This window comes from Gracilinanus agilis, chromosome 6 (assembly GCF_016433145.1).
Source record: "Gracilinanus agilis isolate LMUSP501 chromosome 6, AgileGrace, whole genome shotgun sequence".
NCBI lineage: Eukaryota > Metazoa > Chordata > Mammalia > Didelphimorphia > Didelphidae > Gracilinanus > Gracilinanus agilis.
Genome location: NC_058135.1, coordinates 151,353,259 through 151,374,818, shown reverse-complemented (window position 1 = coordinate 151,374,818; position 21,560 = coordinate 151,353,259). Strand labels below are relative to the sequence as shown.

Here is a 21,560-nt window from a genome sequence, read left to right as displayed (position 1 = left end):
AGACATGTGTAGGCATCAACGTATACCCATATACAAACACACATATACATGCATATCACAAAGTGGGAAAGGTAATAGAAATGTAGAAATGGAAAAGAGAAATTTAATTTAAAACTGACTTCAATATTGCTGACATAATCCGTATTTTATAACTTCACATACCCGGGTTACTCTGTTCTATATTAAGAGGAAGTCAGGAAAGTACATAATCATAAATTATAATTCATAAATACTATGTAACAATTACATATTAACATAATTATAATTATAAACTCTAATTATAATCATAAAATTTATTAAGTTTTATAAAAATTTTTTCTGAAAAACAAAACTCACAATCCTTATATCTTAAAAGCCTGTAACCGAAGTCTTTGATACACGATCTCTGTGAATTTGAAAAAAATATGCTGAAAATACTTTTAGAGGTCACTATTTCTATAGGAATGATATTCTTTTAATAAAAGGACATTTCTAAGTTAAAAAATATTTAGAGTAGGTGTAGTTTTCTTTTCTACTTTGAAAATTGCTGATTAAAAAATCCCTTTATTAAGAGTGGAGGAGATGATTTGTTTAAGAATAAATCTTTGAAAGTCTAAAAGAAACTAGTGTAATACAATCTACTTTGTAAATTATTTTTGACTCATGGCTATACACGATATTAGTTTTGGAAAAAAACATATAACTCTCGGTTATTAATTGTTTAAATTTTGAAATGATCATTCAAAAATCATTAATATGCAGAAGATAAATATTAAATACTATAAGGCTGGTCAAAATGATTGAGCCTCACTCTCTAGATACAAAACTAATCACAAATAAAATAAAATAATCAAAGAAGAGGCCTCTTCTCAATTTACTAACTTCAATAAATATAACAGTTAATATTATACACAATTATGTATAAGAACAGCCACTCCACTCAATTTTCTGATAAATAACTTGGTTTAAAAAAACTTTTACTGATACTTTATTAAAATAAAATAATATCATAGTTAATGAAGTGTCATTGAAATGGTGGTTTCCACCATTTAGTGACAATTAACTTACTAAAAACCCTCTCCATTAGTTGCTATGATATATTGCCATGGAGTACAGAAAACTAATTTTGACAAACTCAGTAAATATCAAAACAGCTCCATGGTAACTTCAACATGACACTTGGCCTAATTTTAAAAAGAGTAATTTCCCCCAAACATGAAAGTCTAACTTACTGTTGAAATAAATAAGTTGCTTTACATTTTTATTCATTTTATTTTATTTTTTTAATTAATTAATTAATTAATATAGAAGATTTTCCCATAGTTATATGATTCTTTCCCCCCTTTTACCCTTCACCCTTATGTATTGCTTTAACTTTTTTCAGTTCATGTTTAAATACATTCAAGAATTTAAACAACTCATAGTAATCTGAGTTTTCATTCATTCATTCCATAGGCATTAGATGAATGCAAGCCTTTGTATTCTATCACTGGTCTGGGTGCTAGGGATAAAAAGACAAAAATCAAATATTTCTTGCTTTCAAAAAGTGAAGAAAAATGCATGTATACTATTAAATGTAAAGAGAATATAAAATAAAGTCATATGGAGTTGTTGGAGAGGAGAAGTACTAAGACTCAGTGATATATATCAGAGCAGGTCTCATTTGGGAAATAGGACTTCAATGGGATCTTAAAGGAATGGAGAGAGTTATAGGTAGAAGGAGCAAGAAACCAAAATTCATTTGAAAAATTGTGTTTTTTTTTCTTCTTGCTTTTCTATGGGACTGTCAGATATACTAGAAGCATAACCAATCAGGGTTTTAAAGAAGCTCAATAACTAACATTAATGTATAGAACCAATTCAGTCTTCAAGTATAATGAACACATTAAAAGCTATCACATTTTGATGCATAAACATGTGTCATTCCAGCTGAGGTATTTTACAAACTTGATTTTATTAGCTTGGTTTCGTCACCAAAAACAAAAGTGAAATGTCATGACTGTAGAAAAACCAAAAATCTTAAATGAGTTTTACCAGTTATTAATATAATATCCCACCTTTCTAACCCAAATCATAGTATATTTACTATGCTTATTTTTAATAATGCTGAGTAGGATCAACAAGTATTAAACAGAAAATATAAAGGTTAATGATTACTGCTAGCTAATCTTTAATACTACAGATGAAAGCTGTCATAACATTCTGTTTCTAATTAGTGATGTTATCAGATATTTAAAACCCTGATTCTTACTACTGGATTAATTATGTTAGTCAAATCAAGCCATATATTCTGTAAATGGAGTGAAATCATATTTGCTGTTATTAAACTGTTCTGATGGCATAGAATAATACTTCATTGAAAACTAAACCTTTCATTGATATCGATTGCATTAAAATTCTCATATTTCAAGCCATTAAAATATACATTTTATACCATATGTGAGTCCCTTCTGTACAACTCAGAGTCTCGTTTTAATGTTCTTATCAGGTAGCATTTGATAGTCCATTTATATGTGAAGGAGCATTGTCATCTTAAAATAGTGGTGATATCTCATCTTTTTTGTTCTTCTCTTCAGAGCATAGTACAATGAACACACAAGGAAATAAGAAAGTATTTGTTAAATGAATGGACTAAATGTTAAAGGTTATAAATTTATATGTCCTCAACTCTATTCATCTACTTGCTAAAATACCTTCAAGATTATCATCTACTTTTTGCTGGTCACAGAAAACATCAACATGGATCTTAAATCTTACAACATCCTCAATTTCATTACCATGTGTGTCTTCCATTGTAATTCTTAAGCACTTATTTGCCTTCTATAACACACATTCCATTATTTTCCCATTGATTACTGCCAGCTTTCCACACACACACACAAAAAAAACTTGTTCATCTTCCCCATACATAAAATACTCAACTTTATGCCTCATGCCTCTTGTATTTCACTGACAAACATCTTGAAAATATTTTTACTACCTTATGACTCTCACTTATACTCTCTTTTACATCTCCAATCCTACTGATACTCGAGATTTACTTGTCTATTTAAATTGCTTTCTCTAGGGTCATCAATGTCTTAATTTTCAATATTAGTTTTTGAAGAAAGTACAACATTTTACTTTTTTCTCTATTAAATGTCGTTTGATTTGATCCCACCTAGTGTTTGTGGCTACCAAAGAATTATTGAATCTTGGATTTGTCATCTAAGATGTCAGTTATCATTGTTAGATTTTTATCACATGGAAAATTAAAAAGTATGTCTCTTAAGCTTTTGTACTGATTCATGGATTCCTATGTTATTCTATTATGTATCCCTTTCTAAACTGTTATTTAAATACTGATATTAATAGTCCAATATTTCATCATTTCTGAATCTATGAAAATAGAATTTCATCTAGCTCTTTCATCAATAGCAATTAGAATCTTTCTTACTATTTCCTTTCTTAGCTTGTTTATAGTGCACAAGAAAGCATAATGAATATGAAGTCAAAGAATCAAGGTATGATTTATCTTTATGTTTTCATAATTCAATCATTTCAGTAACTTCTTTTTCTCCTGGATTAACATAACTTGGAGAGTTTTAACATGCAAAATTTTATTAAACATTCTCTAAAGTCTTTGGAATTCTAAAAAGCAAAAATCTTCACGTTATTCTCAGATTTCTTCAAGTTCTTTATTTGAAATCAATGATTTATCTAGCATTTTTTAAGCAACTACTATATACCAAACATTTTGCTAACTCCTAAAGATACAAAAATGGGAAAATGATTTCATAAGTTTTTAATTAGCAAATGGGAAACATTCAATATTCAAAAACTATATATAAACATTGTGTGTGTGTGTGTGTGTGTATGTGTATGTGTGTGTGTGTGTGCGTGTACTGGACAAATTGAGGGTAATCTCAGAGGTTAAATTGAAATTAAGAAATAAAAGACTACTTGATGAAAAGATTTTAAGGAAGCCGAAGAAGCTGGGTTTTGGGGGTGGTGAAGAGGGAGAATTCTAGTAATGAGGTCAATCATGGAAAATGTTCGCTGAAGGGGCTAAATATTCCATACAAAGAATAAGAAAAAGGGAAATGGCAGTATATTTCAGAGGGGATTGAGAGCAAGGTAAAAGAAGACTAGGAAAGCAGTAAGGAACCAAGTTATAAAGGCCTTTAAAGGGAAAACAGTTATTTATATTTAATCATCAAAGCAATTAGAAACCAGTAGAATTCATGGAATTGGAATGCAAGGTGGTCAGACATGCACTTTGGGAAGATCAGATTGTTAGTAGAGCAAAAGACAGGCTAGATTAGTGAGAAACTTGAGGCAAAGAGACCATTCATCAGGCTATTACAGTCTTTCATTCAGTAATATCATGCATGAAGTTTTTAATTTGTGTGACTGAAATGACAGTAGCAACCTGGAGGGGGATGAGGAAGAATGAAATGGTAATGTTGGACAAAATAATAAAATCATTTGTGGAAGAGTAAAGTATAAGATGTCATTAAGAGACCTAATTTAAGATGTCAAATAGGCCATATAGATGCTGGCCTAAAAGTCCACAAAAATGTTAGAGATAGATAAGTAGATCTGTGAAGCATTTGCATAGATAATAAGTGAAACCATGGGAACTGATCGGATCACCAAAATTAATAATATAGAGAAAGAAGAGGAGACCCTGGACAGAGCATTTTGTGGAAAACATATGTTTAGTCAATATGGCCTAGATGAAGATCTAGCAAAGAACACAGAAGAGTATTCAAATAGTTAGAAGAACCAAGAGTGAGGAGTCACCAAAACTTAGAGAGAAGAGATTTAGAAAAAGATAATTGACAAGGTCAAAGTCTACAGAGGAGAACTGAAGAAAAGTCATTGGAGATCATTAGTAACTATGAAAAGAACAGTTTCAGTTTAATGATAGGGTCAGAAACCAAACTGTAGAGATATAGGGGAGAGAAAAGAAAGTAAAGTTAGTGCATGAAGAGAGCGTATTCAAATACCGCCAAGTTTCCTGTAGTAAGAAAAATATTTATCATGGTCCTCAACCATGTAGGCTGGGCTAGTTCTTTTTCTAAATGGCAAGATAGTTCTCCAAAAGACCTTCCTGGCCTATGTTTTCATCAAGTTAAATTATTTGGGGTCTAAGAGTATTAAAAACTACATAGAGTCAGGGACCATTAGACTCGGTGGATATTCACAGGGCTCATGAATTACTAAATCTACTCCTGAGGCCTAGATTTTTCTTAATGGGATAAGTGATACAGAGTTTGGTGGGAGGGGTGAGGAGAAGAATAAAATACCTACAAGAAACAAGGACTGTATCTTTATTCATCATACCTAACATTCTAAGCCTAAATAAGCATTGTTAACTTTTTTTCTGTTTTATTGTATTATTTTTTATTTTGTTAAATACTTTTCAATTCTATTTTAATCCAGTTTGGGAGTATTGTGAGCCTAATGAAACTTCAGGAAGTATATTTGACACATCTGATCTAGACTCAAGAAAATGATAAAGAAAATGTCAATGCAGAAAATTAAAAGTAAACATGTACTGTGAGGATGTCCTAAATCTTCATATAAAAGCAAAAAATTGCACTAAGACTTTTGGGACATCTGTATTATGAATTGCCTGATGGACATTTCTCCCTAGTTATCCTATAGACATTTCTAATTTCATTTGTTTATTCTAGTTCCCCCAAACTCATCGCTTTTCTGTTTTCCCATTTCTTTTTTTCTTTTTATTTTTTAAACATTTATTAATATTCATTTTTAACATGTTTACATGATTCATGCTCCTTCTTTCCCCTTTACCCCCTCTCTCCCCCCACCCATGGCCGATGCACATTTCCACTGGTTTCAAGATGTGAGCATTGTTAACTTTTGAAAGACTACTCAATGTTTCATTTCATTCTGTTCCTGAACATGAATTACCAATACACCCTAAGGAAAGAGCATTTTTTTAAGAGTTGATATAATTTTCAACCCTATCAGATAGCCATTACTGAAGGGAAAAAGTGGGGAATGACCAAAAGGGTTTATATGCTAGTATATAAAACCATGGGATAGTATTCAACCATTAAAGCTACAGCTGGCAGTTCATTGTGGTAATATTTACAAAGTTTAAAACTAGAATTGTGGTATATGCTGGTGATGGAATACTATTGTCCTCAAAGGAAAAATAAACTGGAGGAATTCCATGTGAACTGGAAAGATCTCCAGGAATTGATGAAGAGTGAAAGGAGCAGAGCCAGAAGAACATTGTATACAGAGACTGATACACTGTGGTAAAATCAAATGTAATGGACCACTGTACTAGGAGAAATGCAATGACCCAGGACAATTCTGAGGGATTTATGGAAAAGAACACTACCCACATTCAGAGGAAGAACTGCAGGAGTGGAAACACAGAAGTAAAACAACTGCTTAAACACATGGGTTGATACGGACAGGTTTGGGGATGTAGACACTAAATGACCACACCAATGCAACGATCAATAATATGTAAACAAGTCTTGACTGTTCACACAGGTTAAAACCAGTGGAAATGCATGTTGGATATGGTGGGGGAGGGATTGAAGGGGGTTGAAGGGGAAAGTAAAAACAGGAATCATGTAACCATGGAAAATTTTTCTAAAAAAATAAAATATTTAAATCTGAAAAAAAATAAAAAAGTAAAATTTTAATTACCTCTGTACTTACACCAAACTTTGTGGTACAAGTAACAAGAAAAAATAGTACTAAGTAAATTATGTCATGATGTTTTTTAAGTCAAAAGTTTATTATTATTTTAAATTCTTCAGAGCAATTAGGGAAGATGCATTGTGCTGCACTAAGCAATATAAATTACTATTAAGCAATTTGAAAGTAGATGGTCATGTACAAGTAAATGTTACATCATTACCTTGATAATTATAGAGTATTTCTGGAGCTATGTAGCCCTGAGATGCCTGAGAGCAAATTCATGATCAAATGAAATCAGTTAGAATGACTAGAGGCAAATTACACTCCTATCTAGCTCTTGAAAGTATTCCTATATTTCCACAGCTAATATGTGTAAACAAAAGTTATAACAGTCATTACACCCAAAACTCTCATGTGAGTTACTCAGAATTACTCAAATACATTTTTGCTCATTTTATAACTATCATTAATTATCCAAAGTGAATATTCATCAAGAATAGGAAATGATAACAAAAAGCCTTATTTATCATGAAAATAAATTTTAGTAGACCTTGACAAAAGAAACATTAAAATCATCATGATCATGCCTCCTAAATCATACTTTTCTAATATATCAGAAAACCTTTTCAAATGGATGTTGATGTAATCGAATGAAATCCAAAGTATTTTCCTTCATATTATGATCATAGCCATGGATTAAATGGTAAAAATGAGCAAGGTCTGGACAAGAATCAGCTCATAGTTTTCAAAGAAATGCTTCCTTGAAAACCCAAAAGAGCCATAGTTCCTTCAAAGGAGATGAACAATTATGACCTTGAAACTAATGTCAGGATCTTTGAAACTAGAGAAAAGATATACATTCCTTTTCAAGTATTAGCCTCAACTTTTGCCATGCAAGTCTAATAAAAGGGGTTGCAATGCTTCTTTCCAGTGCAGTTGAATTGCATGTCTGATCATAGTAGCATACATTTGGGGCTGGAAGTGATTTCAGAAACCACCGAATTCAAACTACTTATTGCACAAATAAGAAAACTAAAGTCCAGAGAAGATAATTGACTTGCTCAAGGTCAGAGTTAGAATCTATTAGAGTAAGGATTAAGACATAAATCATGTGATATCAGATCCAAGGTTTTTTGCACCATACCACACTATCTCCTATCCTTGGTAATCTGCACTTGGTCCAACAGATAAATATATATATACATATATATATGTATATATATACATACATACATAGATAGATATATATTTTAAATATATAAAAGCTAAGTAGTTTAATATATGGTAATAATTACTTTTTTTGGAGTTGGACATGGAGGAAGAAAGGAGAATAGAGATGGGGAATAAAGGAAATGAAATTCAGAGAAAAAGAGTTAGGGAAGGTCTAAAGAGTATAATAATATAAACAGTAGTACTAGCTGCGTACAATAGCATACTTTGTCTCCAATAAATGTTTTTTTAATGTGCTAACTTTATGTTACTTTTTAGTTATTTAGTTTCTTTACTTTAGTTAGTCTCTTTTGTTAGTTTATAATTAATAAAATATTTATAAATATAATATTTAGTAGTGTTTTGGTATATTAACTTTAATCTCCACACTATCTACAGTCAGAGAAAGATCTGTGGAAACAGAAATGCAGAAGAAAAACATATGTTAGATCATATAATTCAATAAGGATATGTTTACAGTTTTGATGTCAAAAGATCAGCCTATTGCAAATATGAATAACATGGAAATAGGTTTTGAACAATGATACATGTATAACCCAGTCAAACTCCTTGTTAGCTTTGGGAGAGAGGAGGAAAGAATGGGGGTGGGGAGATCATGAATCATATAACCATGGAATATATTCTAAATTAAAAAAAATTAAAAATAAAAGAAATAAAGGGTGATATCATAAACAAATTAGGGGAACAAAAAAAGTTTACCTGTGGGACCTATGGAGAAAAGTAAAGAATTTGGGTAAAAGAAGAAACAGAGAATATTATAAGATGTAAAATAGATGACTTTGACTACATTAAATTAAAATGTTTCTTAACAAACAAAATCAATGCCACCTAGATTAAAAGCTAAATAACAGGATGCAGCTAGGTTGGTCAGTGGATACAGATCCAATCCTAGAGACGAGGGGTACTGGGTTCAAATCTGTCCTCAAACACACTTTCTATCTGTGTGACTCTAGGTAACATACATATATATATATATACGTATATATATATATATATATATATATGTGTGTGTGTGTGTATATATATATACACATATATATATATATATATATGTATGTATGTATAAATATATGACAAAGAACTGGAAAATGAGTGGATGTTCTTCCATTGTGGAATGATTGAACAAGTTGTGATATATGCTTGTTATGATATACTATTGTGCAATAAGAAATAACAAACAGGATTATCATATACACAAAAAAAACAAAAAAGAAAGACATATGCAATGATGCATATTGAAGTGAACAGAATCATAAGAACTTTGTACACAGTAATTATAGTTATATGTGACAAACAACTATGAATGATTTAACTATTATCAACAATATAAGGATCCATGACAATTCCAAGAGAATCATGACAAAAAAATATATCTACTGGCGTAGAAGAAACAGATGGAGTCAAAATGAAAATTGAAATGTCCTATTCTTTATTTCCTCTAAGAATTTTTCTCTAGTGTAAGCAATGTGTCTTCTCTAACAACACAATGAACATGGAAATATGTGTTATATGAATATATGTGCAAACTATATCAGAAAAAGGAGTTATATAGGTCCTTATAATCATTCATTATTAGTCAAAGCATAGTGAAAAAAATTGAATCATAGAATAATAGAACAAGAAAAGGGATTCATTATATCTAATCTCTTTCCAAATAATTTCTAAATTCTAGCTTATATATTAAAAAGAACATAAAATTTTATGTTAATAAAAGTATTTGCATTTTTCCTTTTGGGTTATCTATCTATCCATCTATTATTGTTTTTCTTTTTTTACCAGAGAAGTATTAGAGTCTAGAAGTACATGACAAAATCAAAGGTGATTCTCTTACTTGGGAATTGTTTGGCCATAGTTTTCCCAATTTGAGGACATTTAATATTACCACTGTGACTGTAGGTCTCCCATGTTTTTACAAAGTCAGTTGACTGTACCTGACTGGAACTCCCTCACTGTCATCATCTTCTTCAAACTGTAGCTTCTCTCAAGATTCAACTAAAATATTAGCAATTTCATGTTATCCCACCTTACCCCCACTGTTCACACCTCCTTTTACTTTTAATAGTTTTATATTGACTTTTTGTGTACATGTTGCCAGACATGATGCTAGCTCCCTCCCTCTCCCAAAGATAATTTCATTGAAGGAAGGGATTGTTTAGTCTTTGTCCTTGGATCCTAAGTGTGAAGTACATTAATGTTAGATGAATGAATGAGTAAATGAATTAAAGAATCTATGCTCTTATAAAACAACAATAAATGTAAAGTAGAAAACAAATAGGCAGTGATAATTGCAGTTCTCCACTAATGATTTCCACCCTATTTGATAGCCAACCATTGTGATGATTCAAGTAGTTATTAATTCCCTTAATTATCTCCAACTTTTCAACTGTAATAGAAAAAGAGTTTAACAAATGTTTTGCTAAAATTGAGGGAAATATATCTTTAGTTTTTATTGGATCTATCAATTTACCAATCTTGTTAAAGTGAGTTTAATATGGATTGACCAGTTATAGATAAAGTTGTGGTGACTCTTCATGATTAATGTGCCCTATTTTATTTTTTGTCTAACTATCCTGTTTCAAATATCTTCTAATTTTTGTTCTAAAATACAAGTCATGCTTATTGAACAAAATTGGCACACTATTCTTTTCTTTTTTGTTTTTCTAAACCTAAACATTCATCAATCTTTTGTTATTTGGGATCTGGAAGCCTTCCAGTTATTTCTCTTTCTTTGACTCTTTAAGTTGTCTCTTTAAGTCTGCTATTAAGGTATCTTTCCCAGTCTCAGATTTTCTGGCAGCTCTTTGTTCTTTTACATGGTAGTCATGTATATAACTAGCGTGTTGCTGGATATCCTCAATGGACAGAGTTTCCCACTGAGGGCAATTCTGGCGAAAGTAATGCTATATTGGCACTGCAGCTCCCTTGACAAATTATCTATGTATGTGTTCCAAAGCTTCTGGTGACTGATTATCCCTGTACCCAAACAAATTTTCTGCAGATTCGACCATCCTATCTAAGTATACACTTAGATATTCATCTTCTGCCTGCCTCAACTTTTCAAACTTGGTCCATGAGTTTGGTCTTTTCCCACGTAACTTCATAGCCTCAAGTAAATTGGTCTGGCATCTTACTAAACATCACATGTTAGCATGTGAAGACACTTCCAAGTCCTCATGAACTATAGGCCAAGACACAAGATTTTGATTTGTCTTGGTCTCTTCCTGGAATATATTTTTCTTTGATGGTGTATAAAATTCTGCTAGAAGAAATCCAATGTCCTGGAATGATGGATTAAACTGTTCAAAGGCCCATCTTAACTCTTTTATGGGCCTGTGTGGTGATAGGTAAAGCTTTGGAAATCTCCTCCACACTTTCAGATCATTAGCCATAAATGCTTTGTATGACTTAAGATGAATTATCTCTCCTTCTGGTTGAAGATTAGTTCTATCCATGATGAGGTAAAGAGATATAGTATTTTTTTGTTCATCCTTTGCCTCAGTCTTACTATCTGCAGAGTTATTGCTTGCACCCATTTGAGTCTTTTCAATCACCTCTAACTGCATTATGGGACAAGCATCAAGTTGTTGGCCCTCTCTGATCTTTTTGTTAATTTCAATAAGCTGTTTTATTTGTTCTTTTAGCACTTGTACCAAGTCATTGTTTCGTTTTGGCTGTCCCCACAAATGTTCAATCACCTTCTTTAAAGCCCATAATCCTTGAAAGATTGATACTACAATAGCTCCTAGAGTAGGCAGGAATGCTAACAACTCTGCTAGGTTAACTGCTAGCCATTTATAAGAATCATAGATTAATAAAATTTTCAGTAGGTACTCTGGCATAGTCTCAAACCACAGAGTATAAGCACCCCGGGAAATGGTGTATATCATCAGGCAGAGGCTAGACACAATAAAGGTCATTCTTCCCACAGCCATTTTCCTTCTTGATGTTATTAAAATTGATTCCCTTTGATTCGCCAAAATTTATTATGTGGGATCTGGAAGATGGGTTAATTGTGGGTGTTGAATCCTAAATGGGATTCATGAACCCAGAAGGATCACTCACTGCAGTAGATGTTACTATAATATATTGGATCTTCTTATCCCAAACTCTAGATGTTAACAGTATCCCAGGGCTACCAGCCAAGCGAGGAATCAGCTGACAGATTTATTCAGCTATCTCTGCTCAACTGAAGCCCTGTGCCTTGGATAATGCCTTTGTCTCACTGAGGATTGATCACTGATGTTGAAGGATATGATAAGACTCTTCCCTTAAGATGTCATAGGATATAATTCACTATAGCTCACTAGATCTTTGATGAATTTCAAGCCAGTAGTAAGTTTAAAGATGACTTAATATCTAATAGATACAGGGAGGAGGAGCTTGGTAATGGCCAAGAAAGTGGGAATAGGAAATCCTTAACTATATTTAGATGATTATATTATTTATGAATCTTCTCATATGGTGCTGATCAAATTTTGGTTGTTAAGAGCCTGGTTGGACCAGAGAGGTCCAACCTAAAGTTAAGGTTATCCTGCTGAATGATAGGTTTGCTGGTCTTCTTTGTCAGTGTAATTCAGGAACAGGGATTGATGATTCAAAATTAAAACTGGTTGTTGGTGGATGACTGAATAGAGCACACCTAGGCCTACCCAAAAACAACTGTTCACCCAACCAAATATCTCATCACTGAGATCCAGATGGTTTCAAATCCCTGGCTTTTATAACCAAGCCTAACTGCCTGGGCTCTTGCCAGGCTCCTGCCAAGCTCAGTCCATTCCACATTCTAAGCAGGTAACTGTCCATCATCTTGACTCCAACATGGCTGTCAAATATTTTCTTATACTTCCATCCAGTGATTACTTTTCATTTTTTAAATATCCCTTAACAAAAATTCTCTAATCCAATCTGTACTATTTATACTATTCTAGTATTTATATCAAGTAGATATACTTATTTGAACTTAACAAAAACACTGAAAAGCTCTCATAGTATCTTTTGGCTTTATAGCAAAATATCAGGGTCTCAGATCTGCTTACTATATTAGTAACTTATTTGCATTTATACAAGCTTCCCCCCTTCAAAATAATTTCAGTAACAGCTTTATTTGAATGTTAAAAGGTGTTGGATAGGAATTGAAAAAAATAGCTATATTCTCTCTTTGCCACATGAACACCTTTCTAGTCCTTATACTTCCACAGGAGTCTCTTCATCTTTCCATAAACTGCTATTTGATTCCTACTAAAATAAAAATATCTCAATAAGAGTCTGATAACTATTTTTTTCAAATTTGCTAGAAAATTTCCTTCTGAAGTACGACTGCCACTTCACATAATGAAGCAATCTATCTCACTAATGAAATGTAATGCTGAAGACAAATTATTGAACATACTTTACTGGGTCACAGGCTTCCAACTCCACCAACTATCTGCTTCTGCTTCTGCTTCTGCATGGATTTAGGGGGGCTTCTCCATAATATCCAGGAAAATGGAAAAAAGCATATATATTATTTTATAAAGAAATTATAACTTATTATTAAAAGGAATAATTATTTCAACTATAATATCCATTCCTCCAATTCACTTCCTGCTTCAGAATTTGCAATTTACATATTTATAAAGAGATCTTCTTTAACATACAACTGCCCATAATAACCACATAAAATTCCAGAAAACTCAGTGTAATGACCATAATCTGACTTGCACTTGGGTCATAAACTCTGGGCACCTCAGGCAATTCTACAATGCTTAGGAGTATCATTAAATGTACCCTTTATTACTAACCATTAACATACAACTTACTGTCACTGCACATTTTTGATTTGCATAGCCCTGCTATACAAATCTCCTATATCAGTACAGAGATCTTTATCAGCTGTAATGGTTTTCTGTTTGCTGGTGAAAAGGGAGGGAGTGCATTGATTGTTTCATACATACGAAGTCAAGGTTAATCTTTGCATCCTTGAAAGAAGGAAATGGTATGAAGGCATAATAAATAATCATACTTAGCATTTATATAGCCTTTTCATCCTCAAAATTTTACGAGGGTAAAGAACATTGCAAAATCATAATATGACAGGCCTTCTATCTCTTTGTTCTGTGTTGCATGACCATATGAAAAGAGTTCAGACAAGTAAATAAAACAGCAACCCAGAAATGCAAAATGGGGGGAGATATTCTCAAATTGAGATGTTTAATGAACTTAATACTCTAATTATTAAAATTTATTTTATATTTCAACATCAGAAGATCCCTTTAACAAAGCAGATGTGGGCTTTTTTATGTTTCGATTAGTAAATCTTTGAGATTTATGTAAGGTATGTTGAAGTTGAATGACTTGTGCATGGTCACACTGAATAACTATCAGAGGCAGAGTTTGAACTTAGGTATTCCTGAAACCAAGGCAAACACTGAATCAAAAATGCCTCAGTACTTCTAAAATAATAAAGCTGATGAATGATTTAGAAATCAATACACATGATTAAACTTAACTTAAAGCTATTTTAATATAAAATAAGCTTTGATGAAAATAATGTTATGATTATGTTGATGGTATATAACTATAGAAAATTTAAAGTTTATAAACAATAAAACTATATATTATATACATATGTATATACATGTGGATAAGTATATATAAACGTGTATATTATCATTTGATCTTTACAACAATCCTATAAGAGATTATAAAATAGATAAGAATATTATGTTTGTTTTATAGATGAGAACATGAGGTTCGAGGAGAGTGACTTGCCCAGATCTACACAACTAATCAAATGTCTGAAGTGGCACTCATCCTCAAGTCTTCCTGTTACACTCTGTTTAGTGCTATATCCACTACACTACAAACTACATATAAGTTTTCTGTCTCTTTGAATTTCCATCAGAGTTTCTTCTGAAGAGACCTTTCAGGTATGCTATAGTATTATTTGGGAAAGGAGGGAAGCTTAACAGTACAATTTGTCAGGAAACAAAAGATATTAAAAAAAACTATCCAAGGAAAGAGTATCAGATATAAAGACACATTGAAAATGAATAAATATGTGGGTAGACTGAGATAATTGAGAATTTTCTAGATGGTCTAGTTCAGTGATGGGCAAACTTTTTAAAGAGGGGGTCAAAGGAAAGGAAATGCTCATCTGTCAGTCTGTTTCTAAGGCAACTCTTTCGAAGTTTCATTATATTGTATCCTATTCATTGTATTCGTCAGATCAGGAATAATGTTGCCCAGCCAGATAGAACATTTCAGGGGGCTTCATCTGGCCCAGAGGCTATAGTTTGCCCATCACTGGGTACATTGAAGTGAAGTTTATATCAACTCACTTACATAGGTACATAAGATGCTAAAAAATGATAATAATAAAAATCTGCTTATGTGATTGTCTTGGATATCTGAGTGAATATCTTTTGGGTCCAATGGGAAAGTGAAATGAAAATTAAAGAAACTAAAATAATATGTCCACTTTTGTTTACTGTGATGATACTGTAGTGATGAAAATTTAATTATACATAATTATAATACAAGTTGTTTTTTTTCAACATTTATCAATATTTTAAGTTGCATTCAATGGATTTAATATGTGATATGTAGTCATTTTCACATGCCAACCTGAAATTGCAATATATTTTATTAACTTTGGACTCATTTTTACTCTGAGGGAGAATAAGGAACAAGATTACCCATCTGGAAAATGCAAATGCCAAATACTAGCAACACCAGAACGAAGTTTCCAAAGATCACAGAAGTGATATTGAATACAATTAAAATGACTACTATACTTTTAGAAAGAATCTTTGTTTTTTGAATGGAACACATTTACTCAAATTCCTACTTTGATGCCTAATTTTGGCATACTGGTAAGTATGAGAAGGTAGTGAAGAAGCTGGCCCTACCTTACCTAAAAGGAATCAAGGATGTTCCATAAAAAGGTATTTATTTGCTTTTTTAGGACAAGAATTAGAAGCTTTTCCCCAGATATGGCCATTTGATGATGACTTTTGGGGACATTGCATCTTATGAAATAAAGATTATAAAATTTTCTTTCTGTCTTATCCTATAGTGACTGTGGTTAATCTATTGACTAACATTTATTAAGAACTTACTATGTGATAAATAAGTCAATCACAAAAAAATCCTGTAAAGACTTATATGAAGTGATGCAAAGTGAAGTAAAAAGAACAAGGAGCTCCTTGCACATAGTAAAAAAATAGTGTATGATGATCAACTTTGGATGATTTAACTGTTACCAACAATGAAAAGATTTTGGATTATGCCAAAGGAGTCATTAAGAAAAAGGCTATCCACTGCCATTTGTGGGAAAAGAAGCAAAGCTCTTCACTTTATTTCTCCCATTAATTTTCCTCTAGAGTAAGTTATATGTTTCTTTTTCCACAACATGACAAACATGGAAAATGTGTATTGTATTATAATACATATACAACCTATATTATAATACCTACCATCTTGGAGAGGGAGAAGGGTTGGAAGAAAAAGAGAGAACACACATCGCAAAATGTCAGAAAATGCTCATTTAAAGTTATATTTTAAATAGTTTTAAATGGTACATTAAAAATATAATTTAAAAAAATTAAGAACTTATTGTGTGCCAGACTCTGTGCTAAGCACTGGGGATATAATTAGAGGTAAAAGAGAGGTGGTAAACTCAAGGAAATTACAATGTAATATGACAAATGTTATAAATTAATGTGAGAGAATGTGTAAAGAATCTCACAATATCTAGAATATGTTATCATTTCTCAAAATGGAGATGATTATCCAATGAAAAAAGAATAGAATATTAAAGGAATTGAATCCTATCTTCTCCCCTTTGTCTTCCTACATTAGATATTTTTTTTCTTGCATTTGAAATCCTAGAACTTATACTTCCTGACACATAATAAACAATTAATACATTATCTATAAAGTCATGTTTAATATAAACTGAACATGTCTAAAGCAATTTGCTGCTAAAGAGAAACATATAGTTTAGAAACAAAATGAATCATATTTTCTTAAGCTTCGTTTCCATTTACTGTTGTAGATTACCAAAAAGAATATCTTGTAAAGTCAAGGGTAGGAACAATAAGAGGGAAAAGAAAGAATAGAATCCTTGAAAGTAACAAATATAGGAAAAACAAAATAAGGCATTACTACACTAAACTAGACCCCTGAGCAAATAATTTAACCTCTCACATCAATTTTCTTATCTATGCAATGAGCCAGTTGGACTTAATGGCCTATAAATCCACTGAGAATATTCTGCTCTAAATTCTCTGCCTATATTCTTCCCCTACCCTCCTACAAATAACACAGAGAACTATAGATATTTCAACATTTAAAAATATATCACTAAAGAAAGTTATACTAAAGGGCTTCAGCAGAGACATATCATGAAATAGAGCTTTGATGATCAGAAAGATAAGATATCATACCAGCCATGGAGTCAAATTTTTCTGATAGGTGATGGACTATCTATGATAAGAATCAATCCAGCACCTCTTTATAGTGAGAGAGTTGAGGCTGGTAATTTTATCCATTCAATCAGTCAAAAAACATTTAACAAATTCCTAGTATGTATTAAGCACTGTGCCAAACCTTGGGGAAACAAAAAGAAAAAAGGCTGTTTTTATTCTTGAGGAACTCATAAACTTATGGCAAGATGAGAAGCAAACAAATATATTCAAATGTATTATTGCAGGACTAACAGGAAACAATTAACCAAAGGGAGGCATTAGAATTAAGGTTGAATAGGAAAGGCTTTCAAGATCTACTTCCCCTGATTCATGACAAGTTCTATGAAAGATACTGAAAACAAGTTCCTAATTCATATGTAGCTTCATAGATCTAGACCAGTGATTCCCAAAGTGGGTGCCACTACCCCCTGGTTGGTGCTACAGTGATCCAGGAGAGAGGTGATGGCCACAGGTGCTTTTGGGGGCAGTCAATAACTGTAAGGGGGTGGTGATAGTATGTGACAGGGGACGCCAAGTAATATTTTTTCTGGAAAGGGGGGGGTAGGCCAAAAGAGTCTGGGAACCACTGATCTAGACCTGCATGGAATTTTGAGTTTATTTAAACTCTATTTTGTACTTGGGAAAAAATGAGGATGTGAGAGGCTGACTTGTTCCAATGTCAAAAGAATATCACTTGGCAAAGTGAGAATGAAATTTAGGTTTCATACTGTGTTGTCCACAGAAATACATTGCTAACAACCTACTCTACTGGCTGTAGGAATTAAACAGTATTTGGGAAATGAGTTGACTTACATAGAAGGATTGCTCATGGACACTATATAAAATGTTGAGTACATTTCATAGAATTCGTGAGGTTATAGCACCTTGGATAATACACATGTCTTCTTTGCTTCTGAGAGACATTGGGAGGAAGAAGTCAAAGTGCTAATATTTAATTCTGTATTATTTTACTTTATAGTAAGTTGTTTTATTGTTTTTATCAGTTCTTAAGCAAAAGTAAAATAAGATTATATTTAATATCCAATAATAACAGTCCACCACTGCATGGAGTTGATTCCATTCTCTCAAGGCAAAATAACAACTATAGAAAGTTTAAGAGATTCAATAAAGGAAAGGTTTCTATGGTGGTTTCATTTGAGTACATTTCCAATTAACTTTTCAGTAAATTTCAAATTAATAATGCCGAGATTAGAAGTATAGAACTCTACTCTATGATGCTTCTGCAATTTGGCTTTTGTTTAAATACTTACAATTGTTGGCTCTGAAAGTTTCAGCATATATCCATACATAGATTGCAGCCTCATACTAAATTAAAAGATCTTTGAGGGTCAGGACAAAGTTCTATACACAATTTTATTCTCCATGGTGAAAGGAAAAGAAATAATCCTTTATATAGTTTCTACTACAAGCCAGAATCTTTGTTAATCTCTTTAAAAACATTATCTTGTTTGATCCTCACAACAGCCCTCTGAAGTAGGTACTATTAAGCTTGTTGTGTGAAAACTTCCTGAACTAGATTTGCCATTTATCTATGATATGAATAAAATCACAGAGCACTGTTTAGGACAAGTTAAATGACTTGTCCATATTCATTTGAAAATGTGAGAATATTTGTCAGAAGTTTTTGTGACTACAAAAGAACAGGAGGTATGTACTGGCACTTCATCTGTCATTGTCAGTGTCTCTTCATCTTGGTCTGTCATGTCTCTCTTCTTCTCTCCCTCTATATCTTTTTCTCTCTCTCCCTGTCTATATCTATGCCTCTATATTCCTGTCTCCATTTTTCTTTTTTTGTCAGTCTCTAGTTCTTTCTCTCTCCTATAAACATGCCATTATTATCAATATTATATGACTAGATGGCACTCTTTGAATCTTAAATTTATTGGGGAAAAACCCACTAAGATAGAGATCAGTATGCCAGGCTTTTCGATCTGGCTTTGTCCCTAACATGTTGTGCTATCCTAGATCCACTGATTTATTTGAGTCTAAAATTATTTATTGATCAAATGTGAGATACGAACTTAATGATTTCCAGTACGTCAGTCCTCCAAAAAAGTTCTGAAACTTGTGAAAACTTTCTATGAATGTAAGAGATTATTGTCATGTAAACGTGGATGAAAGTGATGGTTTTAGAGAAAACCAAGAGGACATCTATAAACAATTACAGAAGGAAATTATTGGATGAGGAAACATGTTTATACAATAACAAGCAGTAAAAAGACAAATAAATCTAAAAATCTTAAAAAACTAATCAAGGCAAGGCCCAAATACAGGTTCACGAGGAAGCAAGCTTCCCACTTTTGACAGAGAGGTGATAGACTCAAGAGGAAGAACTTTTAGGGATATGAACAATATGGGAGCCAGTTTTGCTTGAACATACATATTTGTCAAAAGGCTTTGCTTTTCCTTTTCCTAAGTTTTCACAAAAGGGAGGGAAAGAGTGCCTAGGGATATAATGTACCTTCCTCCCAAAAGAAACAAAATAAAGCACAACACAAATGAAACTATTAAGAATCATGAGTAAGAAGGACAATTTTGAAAGTTACATTTTATCATCCACTTAAGTAAACAAGATATAGAGATATGTGAAAGCATGTAATGATAAATTTCACAGCCAAATGGAATCAAGATGATGGACAGTTACATGACTAGAATATAGAATGAACCGAGCCTGGCAGGAGCTGGTAGGTGCCAAGGAATTTGAGGTTCAGGTATAAAAAGAAGGATTTGATCTCAATTTTGAGATTGGGATTGGTGAGGGTGGGTTTGGTAAGGGTAGGCTATAGGTGAGCTTATTCCACTAGCAACCTGTACCAATCAATTTCATCAGTCCCTGATCCCGAATCAACTTGATCCTGAATTAACCTGATCCTGAATTAATCATCAAGAAGGAACATCAATACCTATCAGCAAGAGTAACCATGATTTAGGTTGGGGCCAGTCTGGCCCAATCAGATTGGCAACTGGAAAACCTAATAAACTTCAATCCAGATATTGTCAATAACATCATTAGCCTTAGTTAATTAAAGACTTCCTATTTCCCTTCTTCCCAGCCATTACCCAGCTTCCCTTCCCTAAGCTTGTTAGCAATAAATCTTCAAATTTACCATAGACTTGGCTTCATCTATAATCCTAGGCTTAGTGATTACATCCTTAGGATATTAGAAGGGAAGAGGTAAAGGTGTACCATCCATAGCAGAGTTTAATTTTCAGTCAATCAAGCATTATCCAATTAAGGGCAGAGTGTCAGTTAGACAAGTATCTGTATAATTCTAACATTAGATTCCTTATCTGACTGACTCTGTTGTGGTGGGCCTTTGAGATTCACTAGTATAACTTAAGTGTTTCACTTAAGACTCATCTATATTACCCAGCTCCAGATCCTCATACCATCAGGATTATCATAACAAGCATTACAGGTTCAAATACAATTCTCACATATTCTACATTTTATGTGAAATGTTTGTTTTATTACATATGTGTTAAGGTCATAAAGTAGAAAAGAAAAGGGAAAACAAAATGGAAAACAAAACAAAAATGATGTTCTTTAAAATCTTTAGAGTAGAAATATTATATATCAGGAAGAACAAGAATAAATTAAGGAGAAATAAATTTAGGATGCCCTCCATTACTTTTTTTCCCCTGAGGACCTTGGTTCATGAAAAATTGAAATGATTACTAAAATATTTTAAAAGAGTTGATTATATATTGCTACTCAGTCTTAACTATCCACAACAGCCTTCCAGAAATCATAGAAATAAGGAGAATTTTTTATAAATCCCCTTTTACCATAAGTGATGATTCAGTTGACTAGGACTTGCTGTTCTAGGCAGATTCATCACTATAAGATTTGCTATAGGGAAAAATGTCTTAGCTCAGTTTCATTTTATTGTTGAGTTAGTATTTCATAAGGGAAAATATATCTAAATGCTTTTCATCAATTCCAGTCTTCATTCAAGAAATTCTGAAAAGAGACAAGGAAGAATCTTCAATAGGAACTCTAAACAAAAATTGTGACTTTTACAAATTCTTTATTAACTTTCAAGTCAATCCACCATTCTCTTAAAAATAAAATTCTCTTTGCTTAAAAAGGAACCTATGATAAAATCACTGTGATTAAATTAAGTCAAAGTTAGATGATGGAATTGTGATAGTAACAATCCTAAAAATTCAAAATAAAAAAAAGAGTTGTACTCTTCTTGTATTTAG

At 32.4% G+C, this 21,560-nt stretch overlaps 1 protein-coding gene across 1 annotated transcript in view; it reads right to left on the bottom strand.

The window, feature by feature from the left end:
- The window catches only part of EPHA5 (EPH receptor A5), a 464,007-nt gene that overhangs the window by 118,335 nt on the left and 324,112 nt on the right, over positions 1-21,560 (bottom strand). The window lies entirely within an intron of this gene.